At 36.1% G+C, this 20,291-nt stretch overlaps 1 protein-coding gene across 7 annotated transcripts in view; it reads left to right on the top strand.

The window, feature by feature from the left end:
• Positions 1 to 20,291, top strand: part of ADGRB3 (adhesion G protein-coupled receptor B3) — a 468,213-nt gene that overhangs the window by 161,244 nt on the left and 286,678 nt on the right. The window lies entirely within an intron of this gene.

Raw genomic sequence — 20,291 nt, 5'->3', positions numbered from 1 at the left:
GCATGGCAAGCTTTTGAGGGCAATCAAGCTAGACTAAACAAAACCAGTTCTTTTTTGTAAGTCGTATTAATTCAAGAACCACATGATCACAACACAACCATGCAGTATTCAAATTAATCACATTTGAAAATAAACATACAGGTGCTGAAAGTCAGAAACCTGACTGTATACTTTGAATAGATGCAAAAATAGCAGTAGAAGCTTTTATTCTATAAGTTTCCAAACACTCAGGTTGTTTTTTTTTATTTTGTGGGAGATCGAAGGACTCCATCTCATAATTCGTTTTACTAAATAAGGCTGTACTAAATTATGAAGCTAAATGAATCTATGCTAGAATTTGCTAACTGAAATACACAATGAAAAAAAATTGCAGCAAGATTTTGAGGATCTTTGTCAAAATGCGTAGAACACCACTGGCCAAACACTGAAACCTTTCTGAGGAGAACTACGTAGCTATTCCACATAGGGACAGAAGAAGAGGAAAGTCAGGTCAATCCGTTAGGATTTAGGATACAAAAAAAAGGAAGTCAACCTGATAATTTGACGTAGGGTTGTTTCAGTCTATTGTATTGATAAACTTTGTCTCAAAAGAGAAAGGCTGACAAAGACTATTTTCTTCATAATCTTTGACTTACTAATATTTTCTGTCTTTGTGGCTGTGCTACTTTGAGTCATGTTGGAAGACTATCACTAACTGATCAGCTCCTTTATTTGGATCTCAGAAGAGAGATTTCATGACGATGACAAAATGACATGATTGATACAGTTAAGGTTTGATCTTTTTCCTTCCTCCTAACTCCTATTCCCCATTTTATGTGGGAACCTGGTACTGAAAAAAAGGGAATTTTAAAGATGAGCATTCAGCTTACTGTTCTCTTGAGAACCATGTCAGCATTCTGCAGAAGTTTCACTGCAAAAAGAACACATGTTGCATGGAAAAAAGAAAAGTAAACAGATAGACAGGTTGCCCACTAGTCGTTGAATGTCTCCGCCTGTTACTGCTTTGCAAATTACAGAAATTTGAAGTCTGTCATTCAGATGTCCAATACGTCCAAGAGAGAATGAAAACAGGAGAAAAAAACCCTAAATGTGTAGTTGGAATAAATAAGAACTGTGTGCAATGAGATCGAGAGACAGATTCCAGGCTTGTCTCTGTGGGAATGCCATAGAAAATTCAGAATCAGCTGAAGGTGTGACCCTGAAATAAATTACTTACTCTACTTTGTGGACTACTCTCATTCAGAGTTAAAGTGGTTTTAATTCTTTTTAGCTTAATTTACCCAGTAAGCTAAAATGAATTAGGGACACTTTAATTCTGAATGAATAATTTAGTCTACCGATTTAAGTAAAGTGCTCTGGTAGTTATTCATGAGCTATCACAAGCCTAGGATCTAGACTGTTTAATGGCCAGTGGCTTTAGGTAGCAAGAGACACAGTGTACTTGTCCCTTTCATTTGTATTTTCAACCACAAAAGCAATCTAAATGAAGCTGAAAAGTTATCTCTTCTGAATTATTTTTTCACCAGTGGTTAATATATGATATTCCAGCTATGTACTTAACTAAGTCTGTCATGCATTGAGGAACCTGCTACACACAAATGAATAATTAATACAGGTTTAAGAGCCAACATTTTATGCCATTAAATATAGTACTTCACATTCTCTCTAATTTCATACTCAGTATCAGCATATATTATTACTACAAGAGAACGCATAATTACATATTTAGACAGAAAGCTGGGATGATAAGTCAAATGGAGTTATGAGAATGAGTAGTGAGACAAGTAGGATCAGAGCTGCATACATATTGGAATGACAGTATACAACCTTTTTACCCACTTGGTCATACTGAAATGCACACATAAGTATATTAATATGCATATGAAATGTTTTCCCTTTAATTTAGATGATAGCTGTTCAGAGAATGACGTTGACATTGATGGCTTCATTGTCATGTAGAATATGCAGTGTCTTGACTTCTCTGGCAATTTTAAAGACAGAGTAACATAGATGAAAGATGGAAAACTCCTATGAAGTAGTAAAGGTTGCGAAAGAATTTGGCTGCAGTATTTGCGTTTCTCTTAATTACTTACATATTTATAACACTGTCAGTCGGGCCTGGCATCACTGGAATGAATGTAGTTATATTGCCAAGTATGATACAGGCCCATGCGTAAGGGATTAAGAAAATGTGATTATGGTTATTATTATAACTTGGGTTTATTCTCTTTATAGAAAGTAGGAGCTGTGTGTTCAAAGCATAGAATTATTCAAAAGGTTTAAGGAATTTGTCCTGATAATGTATGTATTTATAGGCAAACATCTGCCCATGAGGGCAGGTTTGAGGGAATAAGTATGTAAGTAGAGCCGTGATTCAGCTGGAGAAGTCTGAAGAATGTTTCTACTGTGATTTCAGTAGAAGATACGGTAGTGTGAGAGACATTTCCAGTACATGAAGAAAAAATCTCTAATATTTTTTCAAGGCAAGTGAAAATTCTGTGCTCATTACCTACACAGCTGCTGTAGTTCTTGTTAATCTGACTGTCGGTTCTGGCTCATACTGTGGCATGTATATTTTGAATAGTCGTAAATAATTAGTGTACTTAATGATCCATAACATTATGTGAAGCCTATTTATAATATGATGTCTTTGGGTTACGGGAAGTGCTCCTGAAAGAACAAAACTTAAGATCTCAAAATTACTTAAAAATATATTGTAATATTATAAGCATTTTAATTGAAATAATAACTTCAGGTTCTTAATGCCGAAGTCATGTTAGCCATACTTCTGTCTAATACTAAAATAAACTATGTTCCTGGCGGAAACATATAACGAATAGATAAAATTTCTCATAATATGCTCTATTTTTATAAAACAAGAACAAAATACATGTAACAAAGTTATAAGAATTGTTTATATACTTCGCAAATATAAACACACAATGCTTTTGTGTGGAGAGACATGAGGCAAGCAAATGTACGTAGAAAGTCATGAAAAGAAAACCTGAAGAATGCATAAAAACGTGTCATCTTTGTAAACTGGCAGCTTTGCTCCCATGAGATTACTCCTTTTTCTTTTAGTCATCTTGGTATAATGATCTTGACTAAGGCCGGTTGAGGCTGGGCAACAGAAAAGAAAGGCTAAAGAGATATGGAGCTGTCAACATTGCATTCCAACCAGCTGTATTTATTCACATTATATTATATGGTATATATTATATATTACATTACATTACATTACATTACATTACATTACATTATATTATAGGGCCTTTGTGGGGAAAGATCATTGCAAATATAACACAAACTGATTTGCATTGCCCTTAGTGTTCCAAAATGATCCTAGTTGTCCACCCTTTATAGTTCCTTGTCTGCTTCATTAGAACTTCGTGTTCTCCACTTTTGTTACCTCACTTTTTTTGCTCTATTTACATAGTGTGTTTAGGTGCTTATATTAAATTCTTCCTATCTGAGATTTACTTCTACATCACAGATTTACTGAAGACTGTGAATGCATATGCTTCAGTATGTCAATTTTTTGAGTTAGCAAGAAGCTGAAGGTAAAGTTACAGCTATCTAACTTTCCTGTACTGACTAATTTTCTATTTCTGCCTATTCTTCATGTACATTACTGTGTCAAAATTGCAGTATATCACCCCTGTATCATATTATCCAGAAGAACTAAGCAGGACTGTTTAGTATACATAAATAAAATAAAATAAAATTAATTTAATTAAAATAAAATAAAATAAAATATAAACCAAATTGATTTAAGAAGAAAAGAAAGAATCCCCTGAATGTGTGCTGTAATTACAGGATGTGTGGATATGGGTAGAAAAGTAGGGCCATTTAAAATGTATGGATATACATTTTTGAAATTTGAAATTTCCCGTGACTGAGATCTATGTATCATGTGCTAAACATAAGTAAGTGTGGAGCTTTTCTTTACTTTTCTGAAGCCTAATGAAGCTAGGTGGGCAAGCCACTGTCAGCTGCTTTCCCTGCAAGGACGTTACAGAAAGCCTTTGTGGAAATGGAATTGACAGACCAAGAATGAATTTTGGCTTAATGTCTAATGAAGATGTGCCCTAATTCTTATTTATAGATTGCTAGATGAGAAATACTCATGATTAAAAGCTGTATGGAAAATGCTACCATTGTTAGTATAATATTTATGGAGTAAGTAGTAACAAAATAGTTTATACTGTTTAACACACTGTGCTAAGTTAAATGTTCAGATTTGGCATCATCATCCTTACCTAAAGTCATTTTGGTATTTTTCACACAAGTATTGAATTTCAGTATCAAACATAATTTCCATCTCATATTTTGTTCTAATCCGGACTAATTTTAGCTAGTGGTCTTGCTTGCAGTCTAAAAGACCTTCAATAAAAAAAAAAAAGTAATAAGGGAATATTTCAAAGAAGGTATTCAAATAATGAAATACTACAACCTTGGCACTGATATTAGAGAAAACATCTGGAACAAATCTGATTTAAAAAGGAATTTTATATTAGTCTTTTTTTCTTAAAAATTTCCATACTTTACCAACCAAAATTTGGAAAGCCAAAGTGTCTATCTGGACATGTTAAGGAGATTTGTATTTCTGAAATACTATATGTATTTCCCAAAGAAAATGTAGAAATAAGTCTTTTACTGTGGAGTTTCTAATACTACTTTCTAACATGAAAACAACTAATGCCATTTGACAAACAGAATATGAGATGCGAAACTTTTCCTTTTGCTGTTACCTATCTTAAGGTATTTTACATGTTGTTGATAAAGATAAGTGTATAGATATATTAAAGTTAAATTAAACACAACTTGACCCACCAGAAGATCTTAAAGTATTATGATTAAAAGTGGGTTTTCCCAGTATTCGGTATTAAGTCTGAGTCTTTTCAGTATTTAATAAACAGCCCCAGCTGACCAAAACAATTATTAGAGTGGTAATTAACTCTAAGGATGGGGCAGTCTTGCTGGATGACTTCAGTATCGTGGTGTTCTGTGCTTTACTTTAATAACCAAGAGTAAAAATCTACACCTCCTGCTTGTAGATGTGCTCTGAGAATTTAGAGAGATTAATAAATAAATTAATTAGTTAATAGATTTAGAGAGATTAGCATGAATACAGGGGGGGAACAGGCTTTAGGTATACAAATAGCAAGTCAGGGGGGCAGATAGAAAGTCAGATCTGGAGGACATGAGGTATTTTTGCAACCACACGTAGTGCTGTGGAAAAGTGTACAGCTCAGCAGCAATTATGTACCAAAGAAACCTGAAAATTTAAGAGGTAGCAGACAAAAGCCTCTGAGATGAAGTGTTTTTAGAAGGCAATAACAATAAAGAAGAAACTACTATCAATAGGTGGGAAAGTAAAGTTGAGGAATTAAAATATAAAATTAGGGTCCACAAGTTCACAGCAATCTATGTAGACTGCGTTGGCTGGGCAACAGTTTTCCAATGAAACAGTCACATGAATATGTGCACTGCATTTATCAAAAGGAAAGATTTCTAAATGACACTAATGAATCTCAAGCACTACTGCTGGGATAATTTTCTTCTAAAAGAAAAAAAAATATATAAGTAGAAGAAAATAGGCCTCCTCTTGTTCTTAAGGAAAAAAACACCCACCTCAATTTTAAAAAATATCTCTGTCTTTCTTTTTCCAAGGTCTGTCTTCTATGTTAGATGCCGTATTTCTAAACCAATGTTCCCTTGTGTTTGTTGACTTATAGCAAACAGCGTGGAGTAGCTTTATATTTTGCCTTTCCTTACACCCCAGGGCCATAGCAGTGGCAGCTTCCTGTACAGTCAGATCTGCCTCCCTAACTTTAGTCATCTTGGTCCAAATGAGATTGTACTCATTCATGAGGGAGACAGCGTTCTCCTCCAGAGGTTGGGTGGTCTCGCTGTCTCTAGGTGAAGACCACTGGATTCACCAAACTGTCTATAAGCAGGAGCACAAGCCCCTGTTCAAAATTTGCAGACTCAGTGGCTGAAGAAGAAACGGTCTTGTTATGGTTCTACAGTGACACGTACAGATCTCCAGAACCTTGCTGTGCTGCCATCGATCAGGCTTCAAATAAAATATCTACCACTGGCTCTCTAACAAGCACCCCACAGGCCTCATCTGTCACTGGGTATTTATATCAAAGTGACCTTAGAGTGATGTACAAGCATTATATTGATGACCAAGGAAAATGTCCTACCAGGCTGTCAGTGGCCATAGAAGAGACTCCTTGAGGGCAACCTGGCGCTCAGCCATCAGCCTCTCCATGCAGAGTGCTGCAGAAAGTCCCGTAGCCTGGCAGGATCACAGGTCATCTCCCTGCTCGAGTCACCAAAGGAAGCAGGAGCAGCAGAGACAAACATGCACTATTCTCCCCTTCCATTATAAAACCATTCCAAAAGCAGTATTCAGAGAGATCCCACTGGAAGGATTATGAAGATGCAGAGCTCCTGGTTAGGAGCAAAAACTGATGAGCTGGGTTTGTTGTTCTGCCCTGGACCAGGACAGGAAAAAAAATGACATATTTAATTTGATATGTTTTATTCTTTAATTAACATGTCTAGTGATCATGCTTTATAGCCTAATAGCTCTGCTTTCATGTGCGTTCAAAAACGCAGCTAATATGTCTGCTTTTAGTTCATTGCAGCAGTTTTGAACAGTAGGAGAATATTTATGAACTCCTACAAAGCTTACCATCAGCTCTAACTCCTTTTTCCTAATGAAAACTGCAGCTGACAAGCAGCATCATCAATAGATTGGACATGATAAAAATTCACAGCCATGAAGCAGTATGCCAACTCTCAAGCAGAATAAGATGACTGGTTTCAGGTACTCACTTTCCTCATGGCTCGATTTGTTCATCCTCAGCACATGCGGAAAATAGCCGCAATTTCTCCATCAGTGCGTAAGTATATGGAATAAGAATATAAACAGATACATGGGTTTCAAAGATTCTTAAGTACTATTTCATATTTGGTGTGAATGTAGAAATGTTCATTTCTTAACAACCTTCTGGGGTGGGATGAACAGGTTTCAGAGTTGCTTATCATTTGCTTATTGCCTTTAACATTTTATCCCTGTATATGCTCAATGTAATTATGATTCTTGGATTACATCCCACGTAATTATGATTCTTTTATTTCTTTTTCACTAGGTAAAGTTGCTATTATTTTTATTATGAAGAAGCTTAATGTAGGAAGTAATGATTTACTTCTAATGTAAATCCTAGTGCGCTTGAGTAGATGCAATTTTTGTTTTTTAATTTCTATTTTTCCAAATTCGTTCACTGGTATAATAATAATTTTTTGCTTCACGAGACAGACAGCAATATTTGGGGCTGAATTAAATGTTTAACTCAGAAAGGAGTTTTGTTTTATTTTCAGTGATTTTTTTTAATTAGAATTCAAATTCAAAATGTAGTTATAATAAAACAAGAAAAAAAAAGCAGCTCTTTCAGCTTTTACGGAATGCTGTTCTTCTTGCTTTTGCCTTCCTTCTCTTTTGTCTGAAACTCTTAGTTCAGATTAATCAATGAGTCTGGCTTTGAAACAGCTTTTTTGTGAAATAATCTCTTCATATGAAAAATATCACCTACTGCCCACTGGAATGCACTGGTACAGCATTAGTACAGTCAGTTCTGAATTAGGCTTAATAGGTTTACCTGTTCATTTGCTGCATATTGTTACAGTGAACCAATATAGAATCATAGAATGGTTCAGGTTAGAAGGGACCTTAAAGATCATCTAGTTCCAGCCCTCCTGCCGTGGACAGGGACACCTCCCTGTCACCTGCAACTGTTTGTGACATTTTTTTTCTAATAGAAATTATTTAGCTTAGAGATAATAGTAAATAAAATTATATATATATATATATATAAAACATGCTAAAATTTTAGTTAAGCATAGCAGTTAAAAGACAGTACCTCTGCTTATATACCCTGAGGACACTCTGAATTCAGTTCAGATACAACCAATGAAAACAGAAGCCCTGATGATTAAATGATTCTCTGTCTTCCTCACCCCTATAGACTCCTCCTTCAGTGAGCAGAGCCAGACTGACCCTGATCAGACATGTATGCATATGTGATTTCTTTCCTTCTTTGTTTTCCTTTTTTTTTCTTTTTTCATTTTTTTGCTTGGCTGACATTCTTCTTTTGATATTATTTAGTTAAGAATCAGGACTCCTGTTTTTCCTGATGCCCTGAAGGCTGCAGCAGTCTCCCTTCTGCTACTCCAAATTCCGTGTCCTACAACTAACTTTGTAAGTTATTCTAGACATGGGAGAGGTTCTACTCATTGCAGAGGGCATGTGACGAACCAGAATAAACTCCCTCCCAACAATTTACACCTAGAGGTAGTGGTGTTTACACAGGCTGTTTATAACTTGGCCAGAAACTCTCCCTAGATCCTCAATTTTTAAGTCCTTTTATTTAGAAACCCTAAGCTGTGTTTTGACTGCCAGAGTTAGGAAGCTAAATGCCCACAGAAGCATTGCAACTCTCCAACTACTAGTCCCAATTCTAGATCTACAGGTAGTTTGTGGAACTGGTATGGGACTCACATTTTCTTCGACTGTAAATACCAGCTAAGGGACTTGTCTTCCCTCACACAAAGAGTTCTTGCTTGCTAGAGCTAGCAAGAATTACCTTATTCAACAATTTACACCTTATTTATATACTTCAAACAGCATCTTCTCTTCAGACTAATATTCGTGTGCTTCTTGATTGCTACAGGCATTTGTCCAGAAGAGCACCAGTAGTTCAGTAATCACATATAATAATTTTTATCTCCACAAGTGCTTTACTATTTTTATTCAATTATCACTTTTTTAGCAAACTGATCAGGCCCTGCCACAGGCACGTGACAAAGGTAAAGTGCCTGACACTCCTCACTTCAGTTTAGTATGTACCCAGTGCATAGAACCATAACATTTCATGTCAATAATGATGATGGGCCTTGGGGTAATAAGAGAACAGCAGAGGGCAACAACAGCAGCAGACATTCTCCCAATGGGCTCTTTTTCTCCTAGATTAATGTACTATCCTATTCTTAATATTTGGAATCATTTATTGTTATGACCTTTTAAAAGACTGCCACTTAAAGGCAAATCCAAGATGACCTTATCATGGATAAGGATTTAGAGAAATCATACTTCAATTAGCTGTATTTGTTGCTGTAACCTAAAGGATTAAATTGTATGGATATGCATAAGAATCCACATGGTCTAACAGAGCATAGAGAAAGGAGCTAGAAAATCATAACTTATTAATCTAGGTCTGTCAGTCCTGTGTGCTGCTCACAACCACAAGAATTAATCTGGAGCCAATTCTGCTTACACAGCAGTTATACACACATTTAATTCCATTATTTCATGACTTTTGATTTACACTGGTGGAGGTGAAATTATTGTCAGTCATAGGTGACGTTACTCTGATGTTCAGTATGAAAACTACAACATGAAGCAGAACAAGACTTGTCTATTCTTTTGATAGTGGGAAAGAATAATTTAAATGCAGCATATAAAGTAATGAAAATGATATACAAGTGCTAACTGTGATTACCAATATAGGGGGTTGTATGTTAGCATTAATGACTTTTTTTTGGACAGAATGTGTTACATAAAAAATTGCTTCTTCATGTCTTCTGGGAACTTGTAATGATTTTTTTAAAATATAAATTACATGGAAGTAAGAAATGGAACATCTGTTCTATGGCCTAAACTCTATACATGTGCTGTCATGTGGCACCAAGCCTTTTCCCAGAGGTAGATCTTGTGCACCCAGACTATCCTTTTGAGATGTTTTACATATGTTAGCATGTGGGCATTTGTATAACCATGTCTTGCATCAATGGGTTCTGCAGTTATCCTGGGAAATAAACTGCTCTGACTGTAGATATAACTACCTCAGGGCTCCAGAGTCAGTTCTGGCACAGAGCACTCCAGTTCAGTCAGGCTTTGCAGACCCATTGCTGCAGCACTTTCAAAACCTTCATTAAAACTAATGGAACGTTACTTTTGAAACCTAGGATTCCTTGAATAGATTTTAGTGACGTTTGCTACTTATATATCAAGCAAATAATGATTTTCAAAAACCAGAGTGGTATTGTCATTTGCCAAAAGTTGTTTCTAAAATCATAAGGTTTTAGTTTTTAGAAGTACTTTATTTATCTCAGATGTGAATGAATACCAAATTGAAGTAACCTTTTTTTTAAAAAAAATAAATAGAAAAGATCAAACTTAAATATATCCTGGAAAATGTAAAATTTATTCCACAAGATCAGTACAGAATGAGTAGTCTCTGTATTAGGTCTAAAGGTAGCATTCTTTTTCTGTGGTCTTCTGTGAACTTGTACCTTGTGAGTTTCAACATTAGCTTTTCACGCTACTCTTGATGGCTAGATTGAAGCAAATATTACACGCTGTGTAATTTTTGTGGTCAATGTGGGCAACTTTTTTTTTCCTGAATTTTCTGTTTATAATCTCTTCTGTTTATTCAGTTTTTGATGTTAACTCTTAACCACTTAACTGAATGTGAAATATGTCTAATCTGTTCATTCTAGTAGTAGTGTCGGGGCCATGGTATTCTAAGTACTAAGCAAGGCAAGGTTTTAAGTGGCAGTAATAAAACACCTAGGAGCTTTGAAGTTTGATGCTTCTACTTCAGAGCTGAAAGCTTGTATACCCAAAATCTGCCTATTTGCCCCCAATACTTTAGCTATTCTTAAAAAAAATATATTATTTCCACCCACAAAGGCCGCCTCTGTTCCTCAATACTCACTGTTTTTTAGTTTCACCTTATAATGCATATTGGCTAGCTGTGACTAGACATACTGCTTTTATAGTTCTGATTCTGATTCCTGATTGGACAATCAACATCATATATACTATTAAGTCTCTAGTGAGCATAGTTTAATCTATTGATTCAGAATTTACTTACCATAAATATTCCATTATGCGTGCTTACAGTAGACTGTATTTGAAAACACTTCTTTCAGGTAACTAAATCGTTCAAATATTTTCAGAGAGCCAACACACAAGAGGCAAAAACATAATTTGAAGCAAATTCAATTTTTTGTTTGAAAATATCTTTGTATAGAAGATATTTTTGTAGCTACTTTACTGAGCTCCCCAGTGAGACCATTCTTTTCCAGCCCTTTCTAGACAGCAGAGTAGAGGCAATGGGAGAGATTTATAGGATATTTGTGGGCAGATGTGCAAGTAGCTCTGGAGAGAATTCAAAAAAGGTTCATAGTTAGGAGCAGCATCCTGTGATTCCAGTCCTAAGCCTCTCTTTGAGAGCCATGATATACATCCCAGTTGAAGGTCTCCAGCTGTTAAGAGAAAGTCTGTTTGTACTACATAAAACACCTCTAACTGCAGAGTTCTCTGTGAAAGAGATACTAGTTCCTCTATGTCCATAAGCAATAGGTAATTCTTAGAATGCATTTACATAACTTACAGTCAGAGTTCCCAGCTTAATGAGTATCACAGTCTCTACAGTTCTAAGTCCAGAACTAAACATCTTCACTGAAAAAATCCCTGCTCGCTATCTTCAGATATTAATATATGTTGACTATTGGCACCATTTCTTCAAATGAAGGGCCGTGATGAGCTAAGATAGATTTTAGGTAACCACATCACATATTGTGCTGACAAGCTGAAATGAGTTACATGAGGTATATCTTGTGCAGCCGTCAGGGAATAGATGTTTTCTAATGATCCTTATTATTGACATCTGTAGGGGAAGCAGCCACAATTCTCTATAGAGTACACCGACATTAATCATTCTGGAGGTCAAAAGGTATAGATGGTTGCAGTATATTTGCGGGAGATGCATGAGAATTTTGAAAGAAGTGATTCAAGTGTCTGACATCATGTAGGGATGTAGGAACAATGAGGGTACTAAAATCAGTTACATTGATGCCTGTTGATGAAAGACAGGCATGCCCTTCCACCTCTGAGGATGATACACTTCAGTAGTGTCATCCCCATCGTTCTCCCTAATATGAATATCAATGCCACTTGGACTAGATTGTGTTTTATATTGCTTTCTAATCTAATCGGAGAACTGGACCAGGAGGCACCTTGTCATGATTGAGTAGAAATCTCAGCTACAGAACAGCATTTTTAAAAGTTTTAAAAAATATGTATATTGGAAAAAAATCAAGTATACTAATGGCTGTCAGAGTATTTTGTAGACCTGCGGAGTGTCATTATCATAGTCTGACTAATTCTTTTCTGGATTCATTTTCTCAACCCAGTAAAGTGCTTTTGTGCCTGTATTAAGAGTAGTACATTATGATCAGATAGATTATGCCCATCAAATATGTCTGCTTTTAGGTCCTTTTTTCTGCTGTATTTTTTTCTATGTTGGCATTAGCTATTTGATCTGGTATTAAGGAGGAGAGGAATCTTGCACCTCTGCTGTTCCTTAATGCAGGCTTCAGGGTGAACTTCTGTAAGAGGTGGTTGACAAACTAGGCATTGCTTAGCTCAGATCTACAGTTGAACAGTTCATTTGCTTTTATAGAGGCATTGCATGGACAACACCTGTCAAATAAGGCAACCATGCAGTTTTTTCTGACACTATGAGCCATAGAGGTAGGAAGAATGTGTTAGCAGATGAGCTCAGATATTTTTCTAAGTGTGGATTATGCAGCAAGAGTGAAGGGGAATACTGTTTTTTAGCCTCAGTGTGATATCTGTGTCCTTAAAACCATTAAACGAATTGCTGAGTCTGACCCTGAAATGAGAATCTCAGAGACCTAATGTCCTGGTTTGAGATACATTTAGTGGCTGTCCAGCCTAAACCGTGACATCTACAGAAGTATGCTTTTACTAAATCCAGTGAAAACATCTAGTGGGTTTTCAAGTAATCCTGAAAGATCTAGGTCCAAGTGATTTTCCTTGATAGTTTTAGGGTAAATCTCTTATGTGCTTTCCTACTTAAAATCCCGTGCATGTATTTCTGAAGGAAGGATTTAGTTATTGTGAAAATCTGTTCTGAGATTTAGATTTTGAATCACTGATTTTCCTTTCATTTGTGTCATGTCTTCCCATTAAGGTAATTCTGTTGACTAGAGAAGATTTATAAGTCATATTTGTTAAGGCCATAGGTGTCACCATAAGAAATCAGACCTTTTAGGAGGTTCCAGGTCCATTTTGGAAGCCATTGCAGCACTGTACATGTCAAGGGGCTGTGCCATACACATAACTCCCAGGCTAAACTGGGTGGAATAGTATGTTTGAAATTGCGTGTGTGTGATTGTTAACCTGCCAGTGATGGTTAGCAAAAGCTACGTATCCTTGTGAAGAGGATATATGAACCTTTTAGCTCAAAGTAGGTCTATGCTTTTGAAAAAAAAGATCTTCTAGACCACATCCTCAGCTGACAGAATTTGGCCTGGCTAGGTGGAACCAGGTCAGGTTACGGCAGCCAAGGGTCTTGTCCTCCCTCTCCTCTCCTCTCCTCTCCTCTCCTCTCCTCTCCTCTCCTCTCCTCTCCTCTCCTCTCCTCTCCTCTCCTCTCCTCTCCTCTCCTCTCCTCTCCTCTCCTCTCCTCTCCTCTCCTCTCCTCTCCTCTCCTCTCCTCTCCTCTCCTCTCCTCTCCTCTCCTCTCCTCTCCTCTCCTCTCCTCTCCTCTGTACATAAAATTCAGCAGCTACCCATGATGTCTGCATATGAATAGCCAGCTTTGTGGTACCACCAATGAGAAAAATGTAGTGTGCAAAATTCACATGCAGTGACATGATAGTTCCTCCCTTTTTTATTTTTCTTTTGTAAAAACAGTTTAGGAGACTTAAACAAGGACAAGAAAATGCTCTAAAAAATGCATGCAATATCATTTAGCTTCACCTGGAAGCTTTACCATTTGGAAAAAAAAACCACATTCAGTTTAACTGTGCTTAGTGAGTAGAGTTTGCAGTACCTATTGCTTAAAATGTTGATTCTTCTTCCTTCTCTTCATACACCTTCAGAATCTTTCACAGACTTTAAACCTTCCTGTCATAAATTCACAGATAATTCATCTCCAATTTTAATGAATGCTGCTATCATTTAGAAAAGATTAGGCAACCATCTGCAGAAATGTCTGCCGTAGATAGTTGCAGGGCAAGGAAATAGTCTAGATGTCCTTGTAAATCGTGCTTTCTACAATTACCTTTCTAGTGTTTCTAGAACAGAAAAGAAAGAGAATGAAGTTATTGAATTCAAGAATAGCATGGAAAATTACAGTTTATCCTCAGTCAACTTCTCTTGAGTTGTAAATATATAGAGCAATAGAGAGGCACACACTAGCCTGTGTAATATCTAGGTAGCTTGCTGCAGTGTTCACTAAAAAGAGATGGTTTGTATAAAAATGCTACTATTCTGAAATAACTACTGCACTAGCTAAACATATCAATAATTCAATTAATTAAATATATGATAAAAGCAAAATGCTTAATGCAAAAGTATAATAGTATGAAATGTAAAAAAGCAATGAAGATACCAAAGTATTATTATACCATGACTTAAATTTTTAAAGGCTACACATGAATAAGTTATTATAGTATAAACATTAAAATGATGAGAATACTACAAGAGAATACATTTAAAATTTTTCATTTAAAAAGCAAAAATAAATAAAAGTAATCCCCTGTGTTTTCATTCTTTAATGTGTTATTACATCCATGAATCTCTAGAGAGAACAATAGGGAAGATGAGAGAATAATATACTGCTGAATTTAGCGATTTTAATGTTAAACTCAATAATGTAAATTTCCTTTATCAGTTTTATTATTTTTGTTTGAATACAAACATTTTGCGATACATTACTAGGGAAATATTTGAATGGGAAAAATGTGAACTACAGAGCATCTTCTGCATACTGACCATGATTATTATAAAATATGCCAGATTTAGTGGAGATATAAATGGGTAAAGCTGCAGTTTGGGCTTTCATTCACCCCTCCTTTTCTTCTTTGCTTAGTTATAATTCTGCAAAGCACATGTGAAAACACAGTACCTGCCATGGTGACATTTACATTCATTTTGAACAGGTATGAGTCACTTCACTACATTCACATGCTCAGTTTCTCCTGCCTAGGTGTAAAATGATGAGCAATTGAGCCCAGGAAGGCAAGTAATAGAGCTTCCACAGTTTCAACATTCTGTGCAGATGCAAAGTGAATAAATATTACATCTTTATGATATTCTTCACTGACCAAATCTGTAGCCAGGTTCATATCCCACTGAAGATAATGTCTGGCCGAGGTAGCCACTGCAGAGATGCACAGAGAGATGGCAGATTGCATTGCCACAAGAAAGACCAGCTCATCAGGATTTGTGCTATAATTTATATTTTAATTCAGTAGTATTTCATTTCTTATATCATGAAAAATAGCAGCAATAGTACTAATCCAACATTATTTCCTAAGAGCAAATGGGTCTCCCTAGAGACAAACACAAACTAATTACCTATGTAGAATATGTTGACTGTTTAGAATACATAATTATTTTCCCTAATTTTCTGAAAGATGAAAGAGTGTATACGTGTATATATTAGTATATCTCTGTGGGTGAGGAAAAGGAAATCTTGTATCTAATTTCCTACAAATATTAACCTATCTTTTACTTGATAAAATGCAATTATTATAACCAAATTATTACCAAATTATTATAACAAAAAAATTACTTTGCTAGTAGAAATCCTATTGCCTTTCATATTTTCACTACTATAAAAATCCTCTCCATGTTTTGATGAGTAATAGGATATCTTTCTCACTGTGTTCATGAATACAGCTCAGTTCAGATCTTAATTCACTCTGGTAAAAGAAATTATTCCATTCATTTTGAAACTGGTAAAAGCTCTTCTATACTGTTTCAGACAGCCAAAAGAGGACTTTTTATGGGACCAGGATCTACATAGGAAGTAGGCAAAGACTGTTTTAAGAACATTTTCCACATTTGCTAAGAAGAGGTTCCCATGGAAATCTAATTCAGCTAATAGCTATGTTACCATTTTGGCAACTTGCCCACCTGGTGAGGAAATAACATTTTAAGGGGTTCCCATAGAAAGCCATAGCTTAGGTCTGTACTGTAGAGTGACGATATTCACTGATGCCCTGAAGCTCTGTGTCCTGTCAATGCAGCATTTGAGAACAAGTGCTTCCTTGTGGGGCCTGGGTGCCCTGCTACAGTGAAGCAGAGCTGGAGACAAGGAAGGGAGCGCGTCTGGGATTTTCTTGTCTTTTGTCATGGGGCTTACTGTAAGGGAAAACAACCTGCAGCTCGTGTTTTGTTTGGTTTGGGTGTTATGTTTTTTTTTTTTTTAACTCGAGCCCTATAAAAGAAGAACTAAAAAAAAGCACACAAAACCTCCTCAGTCCTTTGAATGTAATGAAATTATTTCTTGTTTTTACATGGGAGATAATTCTATAGTGCAAAAGAAAGTCCCGGTTTCTCAATTCAACGCAAAATTGTGCTTCTAAATCAACACACATTCTGCCATCTAGTGACCAGAAGAAATTGTACTGACCAGCTGCCAATGTGATGAGAAACCCCGAGTACTGCCTCTGCTGCATATTGCACTAGTATCTTTGTGGGAGAAACTTTAGAACGGGCTATGATGACATTAAAAGTGCAGGAAACTTTTTCAAGCTCCGGGAAGTCTGCAATTAATCAGATCTATTGAAATCATTCAATAGCTCAGTCCAAAAATTAATTGAAACAAACTGGTTCTTTATATATTTCTATAGGCCTCTTTCTTCCTTTCCCCCTCTACATCCCCTTCTTCCCCTTCACCTGGGACTTACATCAGCATTTTGCATAATTTGGGAAAAACATTTGTGTGCTGGCACAGAGAGGATGCCATGCTACTGCACGTGAGAGGGTTTGCATTAATGCACATTCTGGCTGCAAGGCCTTTAATATTCATTCCGCAGTCAAGAGTAATTGAAAACACTCATTTGACTATTTACAGTTCAGGAGGGGATAGAATAGTATGAAGTACACTGCCGGAGTGCTGTGGGTGAGAGAAAAAAATGACAGTCACTTTGGGGAATCGATTGCCTCTTCTTGCTTTTAAGGTTCTGATCAGCCTTCAGGGAGCTGCTCACCATCCCACCTTAGTACAAGCTGAGGATGCTCAGCAGCACCCAGAGGTTGCTTTATATTTTACGTGCCCCAAAGGGGTAACCCTAAAGGTCTCAGAATCACTTCTTTTAGTTCAGCAGTTCATTCATGCAGTCCTCACCAAGTACTGTGCTGGAAAATACTTTTTTATTATGCCAGTGTGTTCCGTACCATTAATAGCACAATTCATAGTAGATGGTACACCTATAACCATATCAATACATTTACACTGTGAAAGTCCCATGAAATGTGACATAAAAATAACCATGAGACAAACCAACATGGTTTATAATGTCTTCTGATGACTAGGATACATATGTAACAGGCTTACAAATATTATTAAACAGCCTAGGCATAAAATCTGTTTGACATGACCTTAACTTTAATGATTATCCACTTGTTAAAAAGCAAAGACTAGCAATTGGTGAGTAGAAACTTGCAAAGACGGTATTTTTCTTCTGTATTGCTCAGTCTTCCTACTTTGCATTTTTGTACTGTTAACAGATGTTTTTTCTTCTTTGTTCCTACAGAGAGCACATGGCACCTCTCTTCTCTCCTAAAATCGTACACCTACATTGGCCGCAAGATTTTAGCTTCTCCTTTAAAAACTAAAAAGGTTACTCAATAGGAATAAAAATTCCCATAACATAACATAAAATTAAAGGTAAAGCCAATGGGACTACAGATAAGAGTTTTTGTAAAGAATACTCAACTGTAAACTTTGGAATTTCAGAAAACGTTATTTTTTTATTTCAATCCTAGATGGAAGTGCTTCAGAGTTATATGTAAAATGAAATGATAAATCACATCCATGTTAAGATATATGCATTGCTAAAATACTTTCAAGCATTGATCCGTTGTGTACAGCTGAGGAGAGAAAGAATATGCATCCTATTGCAGGAAGCTATTGTACTTCCATAGCCACCAAAGGACCACTGATGGCAGGATAAATTCTTTTATCGGATAACTAAACCTCAGATTTTCTACCACAAATGTTTGGAATATGTTGTGATTGATCATAAGTCACGGTCTGGTTAAAATGATCCATTTAAGGTTCCCCATAATGCTATTTGTTATTTACATTTTGAGGTATTTCTTTATGAGTTTTATTCTCATGCAGGTAGATTATAGCATTAACAATGTAATAAAAAGTATTAAAACCCTTTCATGTTTCCAAACTTAGAGTCATGTTGGCAATTTCTGGATCAGGCCATGTATTTGTCTGCTGCTGAAAAGATTCATTGTCCCTCTTTATTTAATGAATCAAGTTGATTAATGTCAATGTTTGAGGTAAAAGATGAGAAGGGCTGTCCTGATCCACCCAAGGGAAAATGAGGACAGGAATCACCAAAAAATTCTGTACAGAAACTGATGTCTGCAAAAATACCTTCTTCTGGGTTAGAAAACTTCTTTTCAGCAGCAAGAACTAGGTAAGAAGAGTGAGAAAGAGAAAAATTCCTTTACTCAGAATCTCAATTCAAACATCCAATACTGTATCCCAGATATCACGTCTTGAATCATGCAGGACACCTCTACACCAGGCACTGTCTAGAGTAAAATGCTTCCTATCACTTTTCCCACACAAACGAGGTCCTTGAAACCACGGTGCCATTTGGTCATACTTTAGGCTGACTTGGGTTAAAACGCTTTCCCTGCCCAGAATACCTTTAAATACTTCTCCTTTATGAAGTATTGATGGAAAAAAATGCATAACTGATTCATCTTCTACATTCGTTATTTAGCTAGGATCTGAAAATGGAGGAAAGTTTTATTCTATTTAGTATTTATTGTAAACTACAGCAGTCACTTAAGTAAGATATTTTATTATAAAATGCTTCATAAAAAATGCATTACTGTTGAGGTTCTTAGATTAAACAATTCTGAGAGCCCTGTTTGTACTTATACACAGAAACTGGACACTTCTGATCCCATTACGAAAATGTACTTGACCCTTATTTTTCTTTTCTTACAAGGCCTGAATTTTAATGAGGCCTTGAAGTCCTCACTCATGCCAGTACACTGCATTTCCTGTTACCGGTTTTGTTCTCATGCAGCATTTTGTTAAAAACTTCAGCTGAATGTGAATATGAATATGAAAATGAGAGCACTGCAGAAGTCTGGTTTCATTTTTTGACACAACTGATAAAGAAATATTTTTAGTTTTGTTATGAAAAATTTATTCTTAATATATAATTATATCTTTACTATATAAATGCTTAATATATCAGAAGAAGATTAGTTGAAAAGTGCATCTCAAAGACCATCAGCAATAGCTGAAGCAAACTGAACGTGTACATTAAAAATGTGTTGTTGCTAAGTGGAAAAATGAAAAAGTTGGGGCATGATTAGATCCTGCATCAGCGACTTGTATTTTGTTTTGCTTGGTGATACTCATGAGTAACTCCATCGTTGTGAATGGAGCTACGCTAGGTGTAAACCATAACCCTGAAAACTGATCTCCCAGAATTTCCTTTGCCTCTTCACCGGAGGTCTCTGTCCGGCGGGACACTGCATGTAGCTGTGCCCAGCACGGGATGCTGCGGGACTGGGACCGGAGCATTCACCACCTCCCTGTATGCCTCTGGAAAGCCTTCCTCTAGCAAAGGTCTCCCATTATTGCACTCTGTTTGTAACTTAAAAATTAGAATTAAGTCTTCTGCAAGAATGGTGCCATATCCTCTAAATTGCCTGACAAGCAGGCAAGGCGCAGGCAGCAAACTCGGAGCAAACATGCCTTGTTTTCACAGTCTCTTCAAGGGAAAAGTCTCTTGTCCTTCACCGTGTTAATTACAGTTTAAATGGTCATCTGGACTGCACCTTGTAAAAATTGTAAAAGTATCCTTCTAATCTTAATTTGCGTTAGAAGATTGATTGTAAAACCTTAATTATAGTAAGGAATTTCCCAGAGAATAAAAAGCTATCTTAAAACAGAGGAGCTGTAGAAGAGGTGTATTTTGTAAAAATATATTCATAAAATTTTATAACACACGTACGTATGTATATACATACATATATGTACATATATTATATATATGTATGTATATATATAATTTAATTATCTTTTATATGTATTTCTGGGAAGTATTAAAAATGTTGGATGTTTAGTTCTCAAAATATATTTTATTCATTAGATTTTCAAATATTCTCTTTAGAATGCCAACTGCAT

This window comes from Chroicocephalus ridibundus, chromosome 3, assembly GCF_963924245.1.
Source record: "Chroicocephalus ridibundus chromosome 3, bChrRid1.1, whole genome shotgun sequence".
Taxonomy (NCBI): Eukaryota; Metazoa; Chordata; class Aves; order Charadriiformes; family Laridae; genus Chroicocephalus; species Chroicocephalus ridibundus.
The sequence above is the reverse complement of the archived record's forward strand: the minus strand, read 5'-3'. Positions and strand labels throughout refer to the sequence as shown.